This window comes from Arachis hypogaea, chromosome 10 (assembly GCF_003086295.3).
Source record: "Arachis hypogaea cultivar Tifrunner chromosome 10, arahy.Tifrunner.gnm2.J5K5, whole genome shotgun sequence".
NCBI classification, from domain to species: Eukaryota; Viridiplantae; Streptophyta; class Magnoliopsida; order Fabales; family Fabaceae; genus Arachis; species Arachis hypogaea.
The window spans coordinates 46,201,843-46,221,423 of NC_092045.1; the positions used below are offsets into that span (position 1 = coordinate 46,201,843).

General features: G+C 39.0%; 1 non-coding gene across 1 annotated transcript; it reads right to left on the reverse strand.

Annotated features, from left to right (window-relative positions):
• LOC112718485 (small nucleolar RNA R71) lies at nt 1-108 on the reverse strand. Its single transcript, XR_003160823.1, has one exon. It is a non-coding gene; the product is annotated as a small nucleolar RNA R71 (small nucleolar RNA).
• Nucleotides 109-19,581: the final 19,473 nt, after the last annotated feature.

A 19,581-nucleotide genomic window follows, 5' to 3' on the forward strand; every position in this document is an offset into this window, starting at 1 on the left:
AAGCTTAGAGTGGAAGTCCAAACCTTCAGACAGAAGGAAGGAGAATCCCTCTATGAAGCTTGGGAAAGATACAAACAATTAATCAGAAAGTGCCCCACTGATATGCTTTCTGAATGGAGCATCATAGGTATTTTCTATGATGGTCTCTCTGAACTGTCCAAGATGTCTTTGGATAGCTCTTCTGGAGGCTCTCTTCATCTGAAGAAGACGCCTACAGAGGCTCAAGAACTGATTGAAATGGTTGCAAATAACCAATTCATGTACACTTCTGAAAGAAATCCTGTAAACAATGGGACTAGTCAGAAGAAAGGAGTTCTTGAGATTGACACTCTGAATGCCATATTGGCTCAGAACAAAATATTGACTCAACAAGTCAATATGATTTCTCAAAGTCTGTCTGGAATGCAAAATGCACCAAGCAGTACTAAGGAAGCTTCATCTGAGGAAGAAGCTTATGATCCTGAGAACCCTTCAATGGAAGAGGTGAATTACATGGGAGAACCCTATGGAAACACCTATAATCCTTCATGGAGGAATCATCCAAATCTTTCATGGAAGAATCAAGAGAGACCTCAACAAGGTTTCAACAATAATAATGGTGGAAGAAACAGGTTTAGCAATAGCAAGCCTTTTCCATCATCTTCTCAGCAACAGACAGAGAGTTCTAAGCAGAATACCTCTGACTTAGCAACCATGGTCTCTGATCTGATCAAAACCACTCAAAGTTTCATGACTGAAACTAGCTCCTCCATTAGGAATTTGGAAGGACAAGTGGGTCAGCTGAGCAAGAAAATTACTGAACTCCCTCCTAGTACTCTTCCAAGCAATACAGAAGAAAATCTAAAAGGAGAGTGCAAGGCCATCAACATGGCCGAACGCCACTGAGGAAGACCTCACTGGACGTCCACTAGCCTCCAATGAGTTCCCCAATGAGGAACCATGGGAATCTGATGCTCAAAATGAGACCATAGAGATTCCATTAGACTTACTTCTGCCATTCATGAGCTCTGATGAGTATTCCTCCTCTAAAGAGGACGAGTATGTCACTGAGGAGCAAGTTGCTAAATACCTTGGAGCAATCATGAAGCTGAATGACAAGTTGTTTGGAAATGAGACGTGGGAGGATGAATCCCCTTTGCTCACCAAAGAACTGAATGACTTGTCTAGGCAGAAACTGCCTCAAAAGAGACAGGACCCTGGAACGTTTTCTATACCTTGTACCATAGGCACCATGACCTTCAAGAAGGCCTTGTGTGACTTAAGGTCAAGTGTAAACCTCATGCCCCTCTCTGTAATGGAGAAATTAGGGATCTTTGAGGTGCAAGCTGCAAAAATCTCACTAGAGATGGCAGACAACTCAAGAAAACAAGCCTATGGACTTGTAGAGGATGTTCTGGTTAAAGTTGAAGACCATTACATTTCTACTGATTTCATAGTCCTAGAGACTGGGAAGTGCATGGATGAATCCATCATCCTTGGCAGACCCTTCCTAGCCACAGCAAAGGCTGTGATTGATGTTGATGGAGGAGAATTGATCATTTAAGTGAATGAAGAATCCTTGGTGTTTAAAGCCCAAGGATATCCCTCTATCATCATGGAGAGGAAGCATGAAGAGCTTCTCTCAAAACAGAGCCAAACAGAGCCCCCACAGTCAAACTCTAAGTTTGGTGTTGGGAGGCCACAACCAAACTCTAAGTTTGGTGTTGAACCCCCACATTCAAACTCTAAGTTTGGTGTTGGGAGGTTCCAACACGGTTCTGAGCATTTCTGAGGCTCCATGGGAGTCCTCTGTCAAGCTAATGACAATAAAGAAGCGCTTGTTGGGAGGCAACCCAATGTTTTATAATTAACTATTTTCTTTTGTCATTTTCTCTTTTTTGTAGGTTGATGATCATAAGAAGTCACAAAAACAATGAAAAAAGCAAAAACAGAATGAAAAACAGGAAGAAAAACAGCACACCCTGGAGGAAGATGCTGCTGGCGTTTAAACGCCAGTAAGCCTAGCTGTTGGGCGTTTAACGCCCAGTCTGGCACCATTCTGGGCGTTTAACGCCAGAAAGGGGCACCAGATTGGTGTTAAACGCCAGAAAGGGGCAAGAAGCTGGCGTTAAACGCCAGAAATGGGCACCAGCCCGGCGTTTAACGCCAGAAATGGCTCAAAACGTGAATTTTGATGCCATTTGGTGCAGGGATGACTTTTCCTTGACACCACAGGATCTGTGGACCCCACAGGACCCCACCACCACTCTCTCTCTTCTTCCCCCATTCACCAATCACCTAAACAACACTTCTCCCCCTCTTTGGCCGAATACAACACCATCTCCCTCTTCCTCATTTCTTCTTCTTCTACTCTCTTCTTTCTTCTTTTGCTCGAGGACGAGCAAACATTTTAAGTTTGGTGTGGTAAAAGCATTGCTTTTAGTTTTTCCATAACCATTTATGGCATCCAAGGCCGGAGAAACCTCTAGAAAGAGGAAAGGGAAGGCAAAAGCTTCCACCTCCGAGTCATAGGAGATGGAAAGATTCATCTCAAGGGTGCATCAAGACCATTTCTATGAAGTTGTGGCCTTGAAGAAGGTGATCCCCGAGGTCCCTTTTTCACTCAAAAAGGGTGAATATCCGGAGATCCGACATGAGATCCAAAGAAGAGGTTGGGAAGTTCTTACCAACCCCATTCAACAAGTCGGAATCTTGATGGTTCAAGAGTTCTATGCCAATGCATGGATCACCAAGAACCATGACCAAAGTGTGAACCCGAATCCCAAGAATTATCTTACTATGGTTCGGGGGAAATACTTGGATTTTAGTCCGGAAAGTGTGAGGGTGGCGTTCAACTTGCCTATGATGCAAGGAGATGAGCATCCTTACACTAGAAGGGTCAACTTTAATCAAAGGTTGGACCAAGTCCTCACAGTCATATGTGAAGAGGGCGCCCAATGGAAGAGAGATTCAAGAGGAAAGCCGGTTCAATTAAGAAGGCATGACCTCAAGCCCGTGGCTAGAGGATGGTTAGAGTTCATACAACGCTCAATCATTCCCACTAGCAACCGGTCCGAAGTTACCATAGACCGGGCTATCATGATCCATAGCATCATGATTGGAGAAGAAATAGAGGTTCATGAGGTTATAGCCCAAGAACTCTATAAGGTGGCGGACAAGTCCTCTACCTTGGCAAGGTTAGCCTTTCCTCATCTCATTTGTCACCTCTGTTATTCAGTTGGAGTTGACATAGAGGGAGACACCCCCATTGAGGAGGACAAGCCCATCACTAAGAAAAGGATGGAGCACACAAGAGACCCCACTCATCATGAGATCCCTGAGATACCTCAAGGGATGCACTTTCCTCCACAAAACTATTGGGAGCAACTTAACACCTCCCTAGGAGAATTAAGTTCCAACATGGGATAACTAAGGGTGGAGCATCAAGAACACTCCATCATCCTTCATGAGATTAGAGAAGACCAAAGAATCATGAGGGAGGAGCAACAAAGACAAGGGAGAGACATTGAGGAGCTCAAGCACTCCATAGGATCTTCAAGAGCAAGAAAGAGCCGCCATCACTAAGGTGGACCCGTTCTTTGATTTCCTTGTTCTTTATTCTTCTGTTTTTCGAATTTTATGCTTATGTTTATCCATGTTTGTGTCTTGTGATCATTAGTGTCTTAGTGTCTATGCCTTAAAGTTATGAATGTCCTATGAATCCATCACCTTTCTTGAATAAAAATGTGCTTAATTGAAAAAGAAAAAGAATTGCATGAATTTTGAATTTTATAACAGTTTAATTATTTTGATGTGGTGGCAATATTTTTGTTCTCTGAATGTATGCTTAAACAGTGCATATGTATCTTGAATTTGTGGTTCATGAATGTTGGCTCTTGAAAGAATGATGAAAAAGGAGACATGTTACTGAGGATCTAAAAAATCATAAAAATGATTCTTGAAGCAAGAAAAAAGGCATTTCTATTCAAAAAAAAAAAAACCGAAAAAAAAGAGAAAAAGAAAACGAAAAAAAAATGTAGAGAAATAAGAGTTGTGATCCAAGGCAAATAAGAGTGTGCTTAAGAACCCTGGACACCTCTAATTGGGGACTTTAGCAAAGCTGAGTCACAATCTGAAAGGGTTCACCCAATTATGTGTCTGTGGCATGTATGTATCCGGTGGTAATACTGGAAGACAGAGTGCTTTGGGCCACAGCCAAGACTCAATAAGTAGCTTTGTTCAAGAATCATCATACTTTACTAGGAGAATCATTAACACTATCTGGATTCTGAGTTCCTAAAGAAGCCAACCATTCTGAATTTCAAAGGATAGAGTGAGACGCCAAAACTATTCAGAGGCAAAAAGTTAAAAGCCCCGCTCATCTAATTAATACTGATCTTCACAGATGTTTTTGAGATTCATTGCATATTCTCTTCTTTTTATCGTATTTGATTTTCAGTTGCTTGGGGACAAGCAACAATTTAAGTTTGGTGTTGTGATGAGCGGATAATTTGTATACTTTTTGGCATTGTTTTTAGTATGTTTTTGATATGATATAGTTAGTTTTTAGTATATTTTTATTAGTTTTTAGTTAAAATTCACTTTTCTGGACTTTACTATGAGTTTGTGTGTTTTTCTGTGATTTCAGGTATTTTCTGGCTGAAATTGAGGGACCTGAGCAAAAATCTGATTCAGAGACTAAAAAGGACTGCAGATGCTGTTGGATTCTGACCTCCCTGCACTCGAAGTGGATTTTCTGGAGCTACAGAAGCCCAATTGGCGCGCTCTCAACGGCGTTGGAAAGTAGACATCCTGGGCTTTCCAGCAATATATGATAGTCTATACTTTGCCCAAGATTTGATGGCCCAAACCGGCGTTCAAAGTTACCCTCAGAAATCCCAGCGTTAAACGCTGGAACTGGCACCCAAATGGGAGTTAAACGCCCAAACTGGCATTAAAGCTGGCGTTTAACTCCAAGAAGAGTCTCTGCACGAAAAATGCTTCATTGCTCAGCCCAAGCACACACCAAGTGGGCCCGGAAGTGGATTTTTATGTCATTTACTCATTTCTGTACACCTTAGGCTACTAGTTTTCTATAAGTAGGACCTTTTGCTATTGTATAAAAAATCTTTTGATCATACTTTTTATGATTGAACCCTCATTGGGAGGCTGGCCATTCGGCCATGCCTAGTCCTTGTTCTTATGTATTTTCAACGGTGGAGTTTCTACACACCATAGATTACGGTGTGGAGCTCTGCTGTACCTCGAGTATTAATGCAATTACTATTGTTCTTCCATTCAATTCCGCTTGTTCTTGTTCTAAGATATCACTTGTTCTTCAACTTGATGAATGTGATGATCCATGACACTCATCATCATTCTCACCCATGAACAAGGTGACTGACAACCACTTCTGTTCTACAAGCAACCAAGGCTCTAGTGAATATCTCTTGGATTCTTTAATCGGAGTCTTCGTGGTATAGGCGAGAACTGATGGCGGCATTCAAGAGAATCCGGAAGGTCTAACCTTGTCTGTGGTATTCTGAGTAGGATTTAATGACTGAATGACTGTGACGTGCTTCAAACTCCTGAAGGCGGGGCGTTAGTGACAGACGCAAAAGAATCACTGGATTCTATTCCGGCCTGATTGAGAACCGACAGATGAATTCCGCTATGCTGTGACAGAGCATATGCAATCGCTTTCACTGAGAGGATGGGAGGTAGCCACTGACAACGGTGAAACCCTTGCTTAAGCTTGCCATGGAAAGGAGTAAGAAGGATTGGATGAAGACAGTAGGAAAGCAGAGAGACGGAAGGGAAGGCATCTTCATGCGCTTATCTGAAGTTCCTACCAATGAATTACATAAGTATCTCTATCTTTACCTTTGTGTTATTTTCGTTCATCACCATTACCATTTGAGTTTGCCTGACTAAGATTTACAAGATGACCATAGCTTGCTTCAATACTAACAATCTCCGTGGGATCGACCCTTACTCGCGTAAGGTTTATTACTTGGACGACCCAGTGCACTTGCTGGTTAGTTGTGCGAAGTTGTGTAATGCCATGGTATTGAGCTACCAAGTTTTTGGGGTTCATGACCGGGGATTATGAGAGTTGTGAAAAGTATTGTTCACAATTTCGCGCACCAGTAGTCCCCATTCAATTGAAGGACTAATTCTCCTCTGTTAACATCTATCACAGCTTCTGCTGTGGCTAGGAAGGGTTTTCCAAGGATGATGCATTCATCTTCTTCCTTCCTAGTGTCTAAGATTATTAAATCATCAGGGATGTAAAGGCCTTCAACCTTTACTAACACGTCCTCTACTAATCCATAATCTTGTCTTACTGACTTGTCTGCCAATTGCAATGAGAATAAAGTAGGCTGTACCTCAATGATCCCTAGTTTCTCCATTACAGAGAGTGGCATAAGATTTATCCCTGATCCTTGATCACACAGAGCCTTGTTAAAGGTCATGGTGCCTATGGTACAGGGTATTAAGAATTTACCAGGATCTTGTCTCTTTTGAGGTAAAGTTTTTTGAACCCATGTATCTAGTTTACTAATGAGCAAGGGAGGTTCACTTTCCCAGGTCTCATTACCAAATAACTTGGCATTCAGCTTCATGATAGCTCCTAGATATTGAGCATCTCCAGTTACATCTTCATCCTCTTCTGAGAAAGAATAGTCTTCAGAGCTCATGAATGGCAGAAGGAGGTTTAGTGGAATCTCTATGGTCTCTATATGAGCCTCAGATTCCTTTAGGTCCTCAATAGGGAATTCCTTCTTGTTTGAGAGACGTCCCAGGAGGTCTTCCTCACTAGGATTTTAGTCCTTCTCCTTCCTTATGCATTCGGCCATATTGATTACATCAATGGCCTTGCACTCTCCTCTTGGATTCTCTTCTATATTACTTGGGAGAGTACTGGGAGGAGTTTCAGTGACTTTCTCACTCAGCTGGCCCACTTGTGCCTCAAAATTTTTGATGGAGGACCTTGTTTCACTCATGAAACTTAAAGAGGCCTTAGACAGATCAGAGACTAAATTTGCTAAATTAGAGGGGCTCTGCTCAGAATTCTCTATCTGTTGCTGAGAAGATGATGGAAAAGGCTTGTTATTGCTTAGCCTGTTTCTTCCACCATTATTAAAGCCTTGTTGAGGCTTTTGTTGATCCTTCCATGAGAAATTTGGATGATTTCTCCATGATTAATTATAGGTGTTTCCATAAAGTTTACCCATGTAATTTACCTTTGCTATTGCAGGGTTCTCAGGATCGTAAGCTTCTTCAGAAGCTGCCTCTTTAGTACTGTTGGATGCATTTTGCCATCCATTCAGACTTTGAGAAATCATGTTAACTTGCTGAGTCAACACTTTGTTCTGAGCCAATATGGCATTCAGAGCATCAATTTCAAGAACTCCCTTCCTCTGAGGCGTCCCATTATTCATGGAATTCTGCTCAGAAGTGTACATGAATTGATTATTAGCAACCATGTCAATAAGTTCTTGAGCTTCTGCAGGCGTTTTCTTAAAGTGAATGGATCCACCTGCAGAATGATCCAGTGACATTTTGGAAAACTCAGATAGACCATAATAGAATATATCTAATATGGTCCAATCTGAAAACATGTCAGAAGGACACTTTTTGGTTATCTGCTTGTATCTTTCCCAAGCTTCATAGAGGAATTTACCATCTTTTTGCTTGAAGGTTTGAACATCCACTCTAAGCTTGCTCAGCTTTTGAGGAGGAAAGAATTTATCCAAGAAGGCTGTGACCAGCTTATCCCAGGAGTCCAGGCTGTCTTTAGGTTGTGAGTCCAACCATGTTCTAGCTCTGTCTCTTACAGCAAAAGGGAAAAGCATGAGCCTGTAGACTTCAGGATCTACTCCATTCGTCTTTACAGTCTCACAAATCTGCAAGAACTCAGTTAAAAACAGATAAGGATCTTCAGATGGAAGTCCATAAAACTTGCAGTTCTGTTGCATTAGAGCAACTAATTGAGGTTTCAGCTCAAAATTGTTTGCTCCAATGGTAGGAATGGAGATGCTTCTTCCATCAAATTTGGACGTTGGTTTTGTGAAGTCACCAAGCATCCTCCTTGCATTATTGTTGTTGGGTTCGGCTGCCATCTCCTTCTCTTGTTCGAAAATTTCAAAAAGGTAGTATCTGGATTGTTGTAATTTAGCTTCTCTTAATTTCCTCTTCAGAGTCCTTTCAGGTTCAGGATCAGTTTCAACAAGAATGCCTTTTTCCTTGTTCCTGCGCATATAGGGAAGAAGAGAACAAGAAAAGAAAGAGGAATCCTCTATGTCACAGTATAGAGATTCCTTTATGTTAGTAGAAGAAGAAATGGAATAGGAGTGAAGAAGAGTGAATAGGTAGGGGCAGTGATTTGAGATGAAGAGAGATGAAAAGAAGTGTTAGTAGATAAATAAATAAATAGAAGAAGGGAAGAGGGAAGAAATTTCGAAAATAAAATTGAAAAGAAGTTAAATGATTTTCGAAAATAAAAGATAAGATAGAATTAAAGTTAAAATTTAAAACAATTAAAAAGAATTTTTTGAAAAAGAGATGAGATATTTTCAAAAATTAGAGAGGAAGAAGTGGTTAGGTGGTTTGAAAAAGATAAGAAACAAACAAAAAGTCAAATAGTTAGTTGAAAAATCAAATTTGAAAAGATAAGAAGATAAGAAGTTAGATAAGATATTTTTAAATCAAATTTTTGAAGAAGATAGAATTTTGAAAAAGATAAGATAGATTTAATTTTTAAAATTAAAATTAATTACTTGACTAACAAGAAATTAAAAGATAAGATTCTAGAATTTAAAGATTGAACCTTTTTCTTAACAAGAAAGTAACAAACTTCAAATTTTTGAATCAATCATATTAATTGTTAGCATAATTTTCGAAATTTGAAATAAAAGTAAGAAAAAGATTTTGAAAAATAATTTTCAAAATTTTTGAAAAAATAGAAAAAATGAAAAAGATATGATTTTTGAAAAAGATTTTTAAAATTGAAAATTTGACTTGACTTACAAGAAATAACTAATTTTAAAAATTTTTTGACTAAGTCAAGTCAAATTTTCAAAATTTTGGAGAGAAATAAGGAAAAGATATTTTTTTGATTTTTTGAGTTTTTTATGACGAGAGAGAAAAACACATAAATGACCCAAAACATGAAAATTTTGGATCAAAACACGATGCATCCAAGAACACTATGAATGTCAAGATGAACACCAAGAACACTTTGAAGATCATGATGAACATCAAGAACATAATTTTGAAAAAAATTTTAATGCAAAGAAAACATGCAAGACACCAAACTTAGAGTTCTTTAATGCATGGACACTATGAATGCAAAAACAAGAAATCATCAAGATCAAACAAGAAGACTTACCAAGAACAACTTGAAGATCATGAAGAACACTATGAATGCATGGAATTTTCGAAAAAATAATGCATAAATTTTAAGAACATGCAATTGACACCAAACTTAAAAATTGACTCAAGACTCAAACAAGAAACACAAAATATTTTTGGTTTTTATGATTTTATGAAATTTTTTTGTATATATATTTTTTCAAAAATGTTCTTTGAAAAAAAAATGAAAATAAAGAAAAACTTTGAAAAATTTTTGAAAAGAAAATTACCTAATCTGAGCAACAAGATGAACCGTCAGTTGTCCATACTCGAACAATCCCCGGCAACGGCGCCAAAAACTTGGTGAGCGAAATTGTTACTCATGCTTAAATTGTTGTTCGAAATTGATTGTCCCTGGTAATGGCACCAAAACCTGGTGCACAATACCATGGTCCAAAAATAACTTCACAACTTCGCACAACTAACCAGCAAGTGTACTGGGTCGTCCAAGCAATAAACCTTACGTGAGTAAGGGTCGATCCCACAGAGATTGTTGGTATGAAGCAAGCTATGGTCATCTTGTAAATCCTAGTCAGGCGGAATCAAATGTGATTGGATTAGATAATTAAAAGATAAATAAAATAGGATAGAAATACTTATGTAAATTAATGGTGGAAATTTCAGATAGGTGTATGGAGATGCTGTGCTCCTCTTGAATCTCTGCTTTCCTACTGCTTTCGTCCAATCCTTCTTACTCCTTTCCATGGCAAGCTGTATGTAGGGCATCACCGTTGTCAATGGCTACATCCCATCCTCTCAGTGAAAAAGGTCCAAATGCTCTGTCACAGCACGACTAATCATCTGTTGGTTCTCAATCAGGTTGGAATAGAATCCCGTGATTCTTTTGCGTGTGTCACTAATGCCCATCCTTCAGTAGTTTGAAGCTCGTCACAGTCATTCAATCCCAGAATCCTATTCGGAATACCACAGACAAGGATAGACTTTCCGGATTCCCATGAATGCCGCCATCAATTCTAGCTTATACCACGAAGATTCTGATTAAGAAATCCAAGAGATATGCACCCGGTCTAAGGTAGAACAGAATTGGTTGTGAATCACGCGCGTTCATAGGTGAGAATGATGATGAGTGTCACGGATCATCACATTCATCAAGTTGAAGTGCAACGAATATCTTAGAACAAGAATAAATCAAATTGAATAGAAAATAATAGTAATTGCATTAAAACTTGAGGTACAGCAGAGCTCCACACCTTTAATCTATGGTGTGTAGAAACTCCACCGTTGAAAATACATAAGTGAAAGGTCCAGGCATGGCCGAATGGCCAGCCCCCATGTGGTCACAAGACCGAATGATCAAAAACTCAACAGTCAAAAGATGCCTCATACACTAGTGAAAAGTTCTATTTATAATAAACTAGCTACTAGAGTTTACAGAAGTAAGTAATTGATGCATTGATGAGCAGATATTTTATACGCTTTTTGGGGGTAATTTCATGTAGATTTTAGTATGTTTTAATTAGTTTTTAGTAGAATATTATTAGTTTTTAGGCAAAAATCATATTTCTGGACTTTACTATGACTTTGTGTGTTATTCTGTGATTTCAGGTATTTTCTAACTGAAATTGAGGGAGTTGAGCAAAAATCTGATTTAGGCTGAAAAAGGACTGCTGATGTTGTTGGATCCTGACCTCCCTGCACTCGGAATGGATTTTTTGGAGCTACAGGAGTCCAATGGACGCGCTCTCAATTGGGTTGGAAAGTAGACATCCAGGGCATTCCAGCAATATATAATAGTCCATACTTTTTATGAAGATAGAAGACATAAACTGGCGTTCAACGGCAGTTCCATGTTGTAGTCTGGCTTCCAGCGCCAGAAACAGGTTATAAGTTGGAGTTCAACGCTCAAAACACGTTACAACCTGGTGTTCAACTCCATAAATAGCCCAAGCACGTGAGAGGCATAAGTTTCAGCCCCAGCACACACCAAGTGGGCCCCAGAAGTGGATTTATGCACCAATTATCTTAGTTTACTCATATTTTGTAAACCTAGGTTACTAGCTTAGTATTTAAACAACTTTTAGAGATTTATTTTGGACTTCATGACCTTTTTCAGATCTGAATTACATACTCTCTGACGGCATGAGTCTCTAAACTCCATTGTTGGGGGTGAGGAGCTCTGTAGCGTCTCGATGAATTAATGCAATCACTTATATTTTTCCATTCAAATATGTGTGTTCCTATCTAAGATGTTCATTTGCGCTTAATTATGGAGAAGATGATGATCCGTGACACTCATCATCTTCCTCAACCCATGAACGTGTGTCTGACAACCACCTCCGTTCTACATCAGATTGAATGAATATCTCTTAGATTCCTTGATCAGAATCTTCGTGGTATAAGCCGGATTGATGGCGGCATTCATGAGAATCCGGAAAGTCTAACCTTGTCTGTGGTATTCCGAGTAGGATTCCGGGATTGAATGACTGTGATGAGCTTCAAACTCCTAAAGGCTGGGCGTTAGTGACAGACGCAAAAGAATCATTGGATTCTATTCCAACCTGATTGAGAACCGACAGATGGTTAGCCGTGCTGTGACAGAGCATCTGGACCATTTTCACTGAGAGGATGGGAAGTAGCCATTGACAACGGTGACACCCTACATAGAGCTTGCCATGGAAGGAACATTGCAATTATGTTATTGAGTTGAATATTACATTGCAGGGATTCAGAGGACAAAGCATCTCCAAAACCTCAACATATTCTCCATTACTGCATTACAAGTAATTAATTCACGCTCTTTTATTTTTCTAATAATTTAAACTGATAATTTTAATTGAAATCCTGACTAAGAATAATAAAATAAACATAGCTTGCTTCAAACCAATAATCTCCGTGGGAATGATCCTTACTCACGTAAGGTATTACTTGGACGACCCAGTGCACTTGCTGGTTAGTTGTGCGGATTGCAAAAGGTATTACTTTGGCGCCGTTGCCGGGGATTATTCGAGTTTGAACAACTAAAGGTTTATTTTGTTTCTTAGATTAGGAATAATTTATTTTTGTTGTTATAAAGTCATTAAATTCTGAGTCCTTTATTCCCTTTTCAAAAATTTTTCAAAAATATTATTTTTTTTATCAATTTCTAATTTTTTTCGTGAGTATTAGTATCTTGTTCTAAATTTTGTGTCAATTGCATGTTTTTCCTTGTCTCTTAATTTTTCGAATTGCATGTTCTTGTTCTTCCTTGATCTTCAAATTGTTCTTGTCAATTTCTCTTGTTTGATCTTTGGTTTGTTTTGTTTTGTGTATTTTTCATGTTTTTATGGTGCAATTTCAAATTATTAGATTTCAAAAATAAATCTTTTTATATACAATATTAAAACACGTTACATTTGTAAATCAGTTGGCTAGAGCGTTGGCTTATGTTCTTGGCAATTGGGTATCTTCCCTTTTTAAAACCTTTTTCAAAATTTTTTTTTTCTTTGATTAAATCTTATACCAAACTCTAAGTTTGGTGTTTTCTTATTAATCTCTCTTTAATTTTCGAAAATTTCATTGTGGTTTTCTAAAAATTTTAAGCTTGGTGTTCTTTCTATTGTTCTTGGTGTTCTTGTGAGTCTTCAAAGTGTTCTTGAGTCTTCTTTGTGTTTTGATCTTAAAATCTTTAACTTTGGTGTTCCTTGGTGTTTTTCCTCCAAAATTTTCAAAAACAAGGAACATTAGATCTAAAAAATTTTAAGTCCTGTGTCTTTTATGTATTTTTCTCTTTCATCATAAAATTCAAAATTCAAAAAAAAATATTATTAATATATATATATTTTATTATCTTTTTCAGAAAAAAAGAAAATATCCTAACCACTTTCTCTTTTTCCTTAAATTTTTCGAAAATCTTCACAAAACATTTTCAATTTTTTTATTTTATTTATTTCGTTTTTTTAATTATTTCATTTTTATTTTATTTTATAAAATAAATTTTTATAAAATAAATAATATCAACATACATATCATCTCCCTTGTTCCATCATGGAATTAAGTGGAAAGGAACAGTCCAGAAGGACACTGGAGTCATATGCTAACCCCACTACTGCTTCATATGGGAGTAGTATCTGTATACCCTCCATCGAAGTCAGTAACTTTGAGTTGAATCCTCAGCTCATTATCATGGTGCAGCAAAGTTGCCAGTATTCTGGTCTTCCACAAGAAGAACCTACAGAGTTTCTGGCACAATTTTTACAAATTGCTGACACAGTACATGATAAGAAAGTAGATCAGGATGTCTACAGATTATTACTGTTTTCATTTGATGTAAAAGATCAAGCTAAGAGGTGGTTAAATAACCAACCTAAGGACAGCATAAAGACATGGAAACAACTGTCAAAAAAATTTCTAAATCACTATTTTCCTCCAAAACAGATGACACAGCTAAGGCTGAGCATTCAAGGCTTCAAACAAGGAGATAACGAATCCCTTTATGATGCTTGGGAGAGATACAGAGAGATGCTAAGAAAATGTCCCTCTGAAATGTTCTCAGAGTGGGTACAGTTAGACATCTTCTATTATGGGCTTACAAAGAGAGCTCAAATTTCTCTAGACCACTCAGCTGGTGGATCTATACATATGAGAAAAACAATTGAAGAAGCTCAAGAGCTTATTGATACAGTTGCCAGAAATCAGCATCTGTACCTAAGCAGTGAATCTTCCATGAAAGAAGAAGCTAAAACAGTGACTGCTGAAATCAATCCTGCAGAACAAGCTATGGAATTCAATCAGCAATTAGACTTTCTAACAAAACAGTTAGCCAAATTCAAGGAGATATTACAAGAAACAAGAATGGCTAATATGAATATGAATATGGAAGTACAGTTGAAGCAAACAGAACAGCAGCTATCAAAACAAATAACAGAAGAGTGCCAAGCAGTTCAATTAAGAAGTGGAAAAACATTAAATACCTCAATTCAAGGTAGCAGGAAGCCAAGAAACGAGCAAACCACCCAAAATCCATCTGAGGACAGTCAGAGCCCAGAGAGGAATAACTCTGGTGCTCAAACGCCAGAAATTGGGTGGAAAGGTGGCGCTGAACGCCCAGACCATGCTCAGTTCTGGCGTTCAACGCCAGAAACAAGCAATGAATCGGCGTTGAACGCCCAAAGGAAGCACAGTTCTGGCGTTCAAATGCCAGAAACAGGTAAGGAGCTGGCGTCTAACGCCATTCCAGCTTCCACCCCTGTCATTCAAACGCCAGTGGGAGATCAGACACATGTTAGTGCTGATAGCAACCCCTCTAAAAAGGCTTATCAACCCTCATCTGTAGGTAATAAACCTACAGCAACTAAGGTTCAGGAATACAAAGCCAAAATGCCTTATCCTCAAAAACTCCGCCAAGCGGAATAGGATAAACAATTTTCCCACTTTGCAGACTATCTCAGGACTCTTGAAATCAAGATCCCGTTTGCAGAAGCACTTGAGCAAATACCCTCTTATGCTAAGTTCATGAAAGAGATCTTAAGTCATAAGAAGGATTGGAGGGAAACTGAAAAAGTTTACCTGACTGAAGAATGCAGTGCAGTCATTCTGAAAAGCTTACCTGAGAAGATTAAAGATCCCGGAAGCTTTACGATACCATGCACATTAGAATGTACTTGTACCAAGCAAGCTTTATGTGATCTTGGGGCAAGTATCAACCTAATACCTGCATCTACTATAAGAAAGCTCGGTTTGACTGATGAAGTTAAACCAACCCGGATATGTCTCCAACTTGCTGATGGCTCCATTAAATACCCATCAGGCGTGATTGAAGACATGATTGTCAAGGTTGGGCCATTTGCCTTTCCCACTGACTTTGTGGTGCTGGAAATGGAGGAGCACAAGAGTGCAACTCTCATTCTGGGAAGACCTTTCCTAGAAACTGGCTAAACCCTTATTGATGTTCAAAAAGGGAAAGTAACCCTGAGAGTCAATGAGGATGAGTTCAAGTTGAATGTTGTTAAAGCCATGCAGCATCCAGACACCCAAAATGACTGCATGATCGTTGATATTATTGACTAGATGGTAAAAGAAGTCAATATGGCTGAGAGTCTCGAATTAGAGCTAGAGGATATCTTTAAAGATGTTCAGCCTGATCTGGAGGAACCAGAGAAAATAATTGAACCTCTGAAAATCCCTCAGGAAGAGGAGAAACCTCCCAAACCCGAGCTCAAACCATTACTACCATCCCTAGAATATGCATTTCTGGGAGAAGGTGATACCTTTCCTGTAATCATGAATACTACTGCTTCCTGGATGGATATTCAGGTTATAATCAAATTGCAGTAGATCCAAAAGATCAAGAGAAAACGGCATTCACATGTCCATCCGGAGTATTTGCATACAAAAGGATGCCATTTGGCTTGTGCAATGCACCTGCAACCTTTCAAAGGTGCATGCTCTCAATTTTCTTTGACATGGTGGAAAAATTTCTGGAAGTCTTCATGGATGACTTTTTAGTATTTGGAGACTCATTCAGCTCCTGTCTTGACCATCTAGCACTTGTTCTAAAGAGATGCCAGGAGACCAACCTAGTTTTAAACTGGGAGAAATGTCACTTTATGGTGACTGAAGGAATTGTCCTTGGGCACAAAATCTCGAACAAGGGAATAGAGGTGGATCAAGCTAAGGTAGATGTAATTGAAAAATTACCACCACCAGCCAATGTTAAGGCAATCAGAAGCTTTCTGGGCATGCAGGATTCTATAGGAGGTTTATAAAGGATTTTTCAAAAATCGCCAAACCTCTAAGTAATCTGCTAGCTGCTGACACACCATTTATCTTTGATAAGGAGTGTCTGCAATCGTTTGAGACCCTGAAAGCTAAGCTGGTTACAGCACCAGTCATCTCTGCACCAGACTGGACATTACCATTTGAATTGATGTGTGATGCTAGTGATCATGCCATTGGTGCAGTATTGGGACAGAGGCATGACAAGCTTCTGCACGTCATTTACTATGCTAGCCGTGTCTTAAATGACGCACAGAAGAACTACACAACCATAGAAAAAGAACTACTTGCAGTGGTTTATGCCATTGACAAGTTCAGATCCTATTTAGTAGGATCAAAAGTGATTGTGTACACTGATCATGCTGCTCTTAAATATCTACTCACAAAGCAGGATTCATAACCCAGACTCATCAGATGGGTGTTGCTTCTGCAAGAGTTTGATATAGAAATAAGAGACAGAAAAGGGACAGAGAACCAAGTAGCAGATCACCTGTCCTGAATAAAACCAGTAGAAGGGGCGTCCCCCCTTCTTACTGAGATCTCTGAAACCTTTCCGGATGAGCAACTCTTTGCCATCCACGAAGTGCCATGGTTTGCAGACATTGCAAACTACAAGGCAGTGAGATTCATACCCAAAGAGTACAGTAGGCAGCAATCAAAGAAGTTGATCATGGATGCAAAGTACTATCTTTGGGATGAACCATATCTCTTCAAGAGATGTGCAGACGGAGTAATCCGTAGATGTGTGCCTAAAGAAGAAGCACAGAGGATCCTATGGCACTGCCATGGATCACAGTATGGAGGACATTTTGGAAGTGAGCGAACAGCCACAAGAGTCCTCCAATGTGGCTTCTACTGGCCTACTCTCTATAAAGATTCCCGAGTGTTTGTACTTAATTGTGACAGTTGCCAAAGATCTGGCAATCTGCCTCACAGTTATGCCATGCCTCAACAAGGGATCTTGGAGATTGAGTTGTTTGATGTATGGGGTATTGACTTCATGGGGCCTTTCCCACCATCATACTCAAACACTTACATTCTGGTGGCAGTGGATTATGTATCCAAATGGGTGGAAGCTATTGCTACACCCACTAATGACACTAAGACAGTGTTAAAATTCCTCCAGAAACACATCTTCAGTAGATTTGGCACCCGTAGAGTACTAATCAATGATGGGCAATAAACAGCTCTACTCTGCTTTGGTCCGTTATGGAGTTAGCCACAGGGTGGCCACTCCATACCATCCACAGATAAATGGGCAAGCTGAAGTCTTAAATAGAGAACTCAAAAGAATCCTGGAACGGACTGTAATTAACCGTAGAAGGGATTGGACAAGGAGCTTGGATGATGCCCTGTGGGCATACAGAACAGCATTCAAGACACCTATAGGGACCTCTCCATACCAGCTTGTGTATGGAAAGGAATGTCACTTGCCAGTGGAACTGGAACATAAAGCCTACTAGGCAACCAGATTCCTGAACCTTGATGCCAAGTTAGCTGGAGAAAAAATATTGCTCCAGTTAAATGAGCTAGAGGAATTTAGACTCAATGCTTTTGAGAATGCAAAAATATACAAAGAGAAAGCAAAAAGATGGCATGATAAGAAATTGTCATCCAGAGTCTTTGAGCTAGGGAAGAAAGTTCTGCTATTTAATTCTAGGCTCAAATTATTCCCCGGGAAATTGAAGTCCCGGTGGAGAGGTCCATATGTGATCACAAGCGTATCACCATATGGATAGGTAGAGCTTCAGGATAATGATTCTAATAAAAAGTTAATTTTTAATGGACAGAGAGTCAAACATTATCTTGAAGGCAATTTTGAGCAAGAATGCTCAAAACTGAGGCTTGATTAAAGCTCAGTAATAGTCCAACTAATGACAATAATGAAGCGCTTGCTCGGAGGCAACCCAGCCATTTACAAAGTTTATTTGTTAATTAATTGTTGTCTTTTTTTACAGGTATATGTCAAGTATCTCCAAGGTAAAATAGCAATTGCTTGAATTCACAAAGTTACAAGGGAATTTGAAAGCTCACTGGCGTGAAAAAGCCAGTAAGAAACATTTTGAGCGTTGAATGCCCAAAAGAAGCACCCACTGGGCGTTCAACGCCAGTAAGGGTAGCCATCTGGGCGTTAAACGCCAGAAAGGAGCATCTTTTGGGCGCTAAAAGCTAGAAAAAAGCACCTTCTGGGCGTTTAATGCCAGATTGACAGCGTCCTGGGCGTTCAGAAAAACGCCCAGTGACAAAAGACTTCCTGGCGTTGAATGCTAGAAAGAAGCAACAGCTGGGCGTTGAACGCCCAGGAGAAGCAGCAATTGGGTGTTAAACGCCTAAAACATGCAGCGTTTGGGCGTTTAACGCTAGAATGGTGGGGAGGAGGTAAAATTTGTTTTTCTTCACATATTTTCTAATTTTTATGTTTCAATTATTTCTTGCATAAACATGTTTCAAAATATCATTCTTCAATTCCAAAAATTTTAATCCTAATTTCTAAAAACCTTAATTTTTAAAATCTTTTTTTCAAAATTATTAAATGCATCTTAAGCCATAAAGACAAATTGTTTTCCAATCCAATCCAACTCTTTTTTTTAAGTATTACAAAACTCAATTATCTTTTAAAAATCTTCTTTCAAAATTAAAATTCAAATTTATCTTTTCCAAATATCATTAACAAATTTGTTTAATTATATCTTTTTCTTATCATATTTATCTTTTATAAATCATATCTCCTATCTTATCTTTTTCTTCTTATTTTCGAAACCCACTCTCCCTCCCTTTTTATCCACATTCGGTGCCCCTCTCATCATCCACCATTCCACACTTGCTCTTCTCCTATCCCTCTCCTTTCTTTTCTTTTGCTTGAGAACAAGCAAACCTCTAAGTTTGGTGTGCTTATCCGTGATCACAAAAATATACTCACTTTGATCATGGCCCCTAAAGGAAAACAACCCATCCCAAGAGGCAAGAAAGAGAGTATTCCAAAACCACTTTGGAATCAAGGGAAGTTCTTGACTAAAGAACATTCAGACCATTACTACAAAATAATGGGTCTAAGATTAGTGATCCCGAAAGTCAAGTTCGAAACAGGAACTGGGAAATCCTAGCTAATCCTGAAACAAAAGTGGGAAGGAATATGGTTCAGGAGCTCTACGCTAATCTGTGGCAGACAGACAGGCAAAGAATAATTGGAGCTGCCCTCTATGACCATCGGACCTTAGTCAGAGGAAAGATTGTTCACATCCATCCTGACAAAATCAGGGAGATCTTTAAGCTTCCTCAACTGAAAGATGACCCAGACTCCTTTAATAGGAGAATGAAGAGGGTAAACAAAGGCCTGAACAAGATTCTAGAGGATATATGCATCCCTGGAGCCAGGTGGACCACAAGCACCACTGGCATCCCAAATCAACTCAAGAGAGAAGATCTCAAACCAGTTGCCAGAGGCTGGCTGGACTTCATTGGGCATTCTAT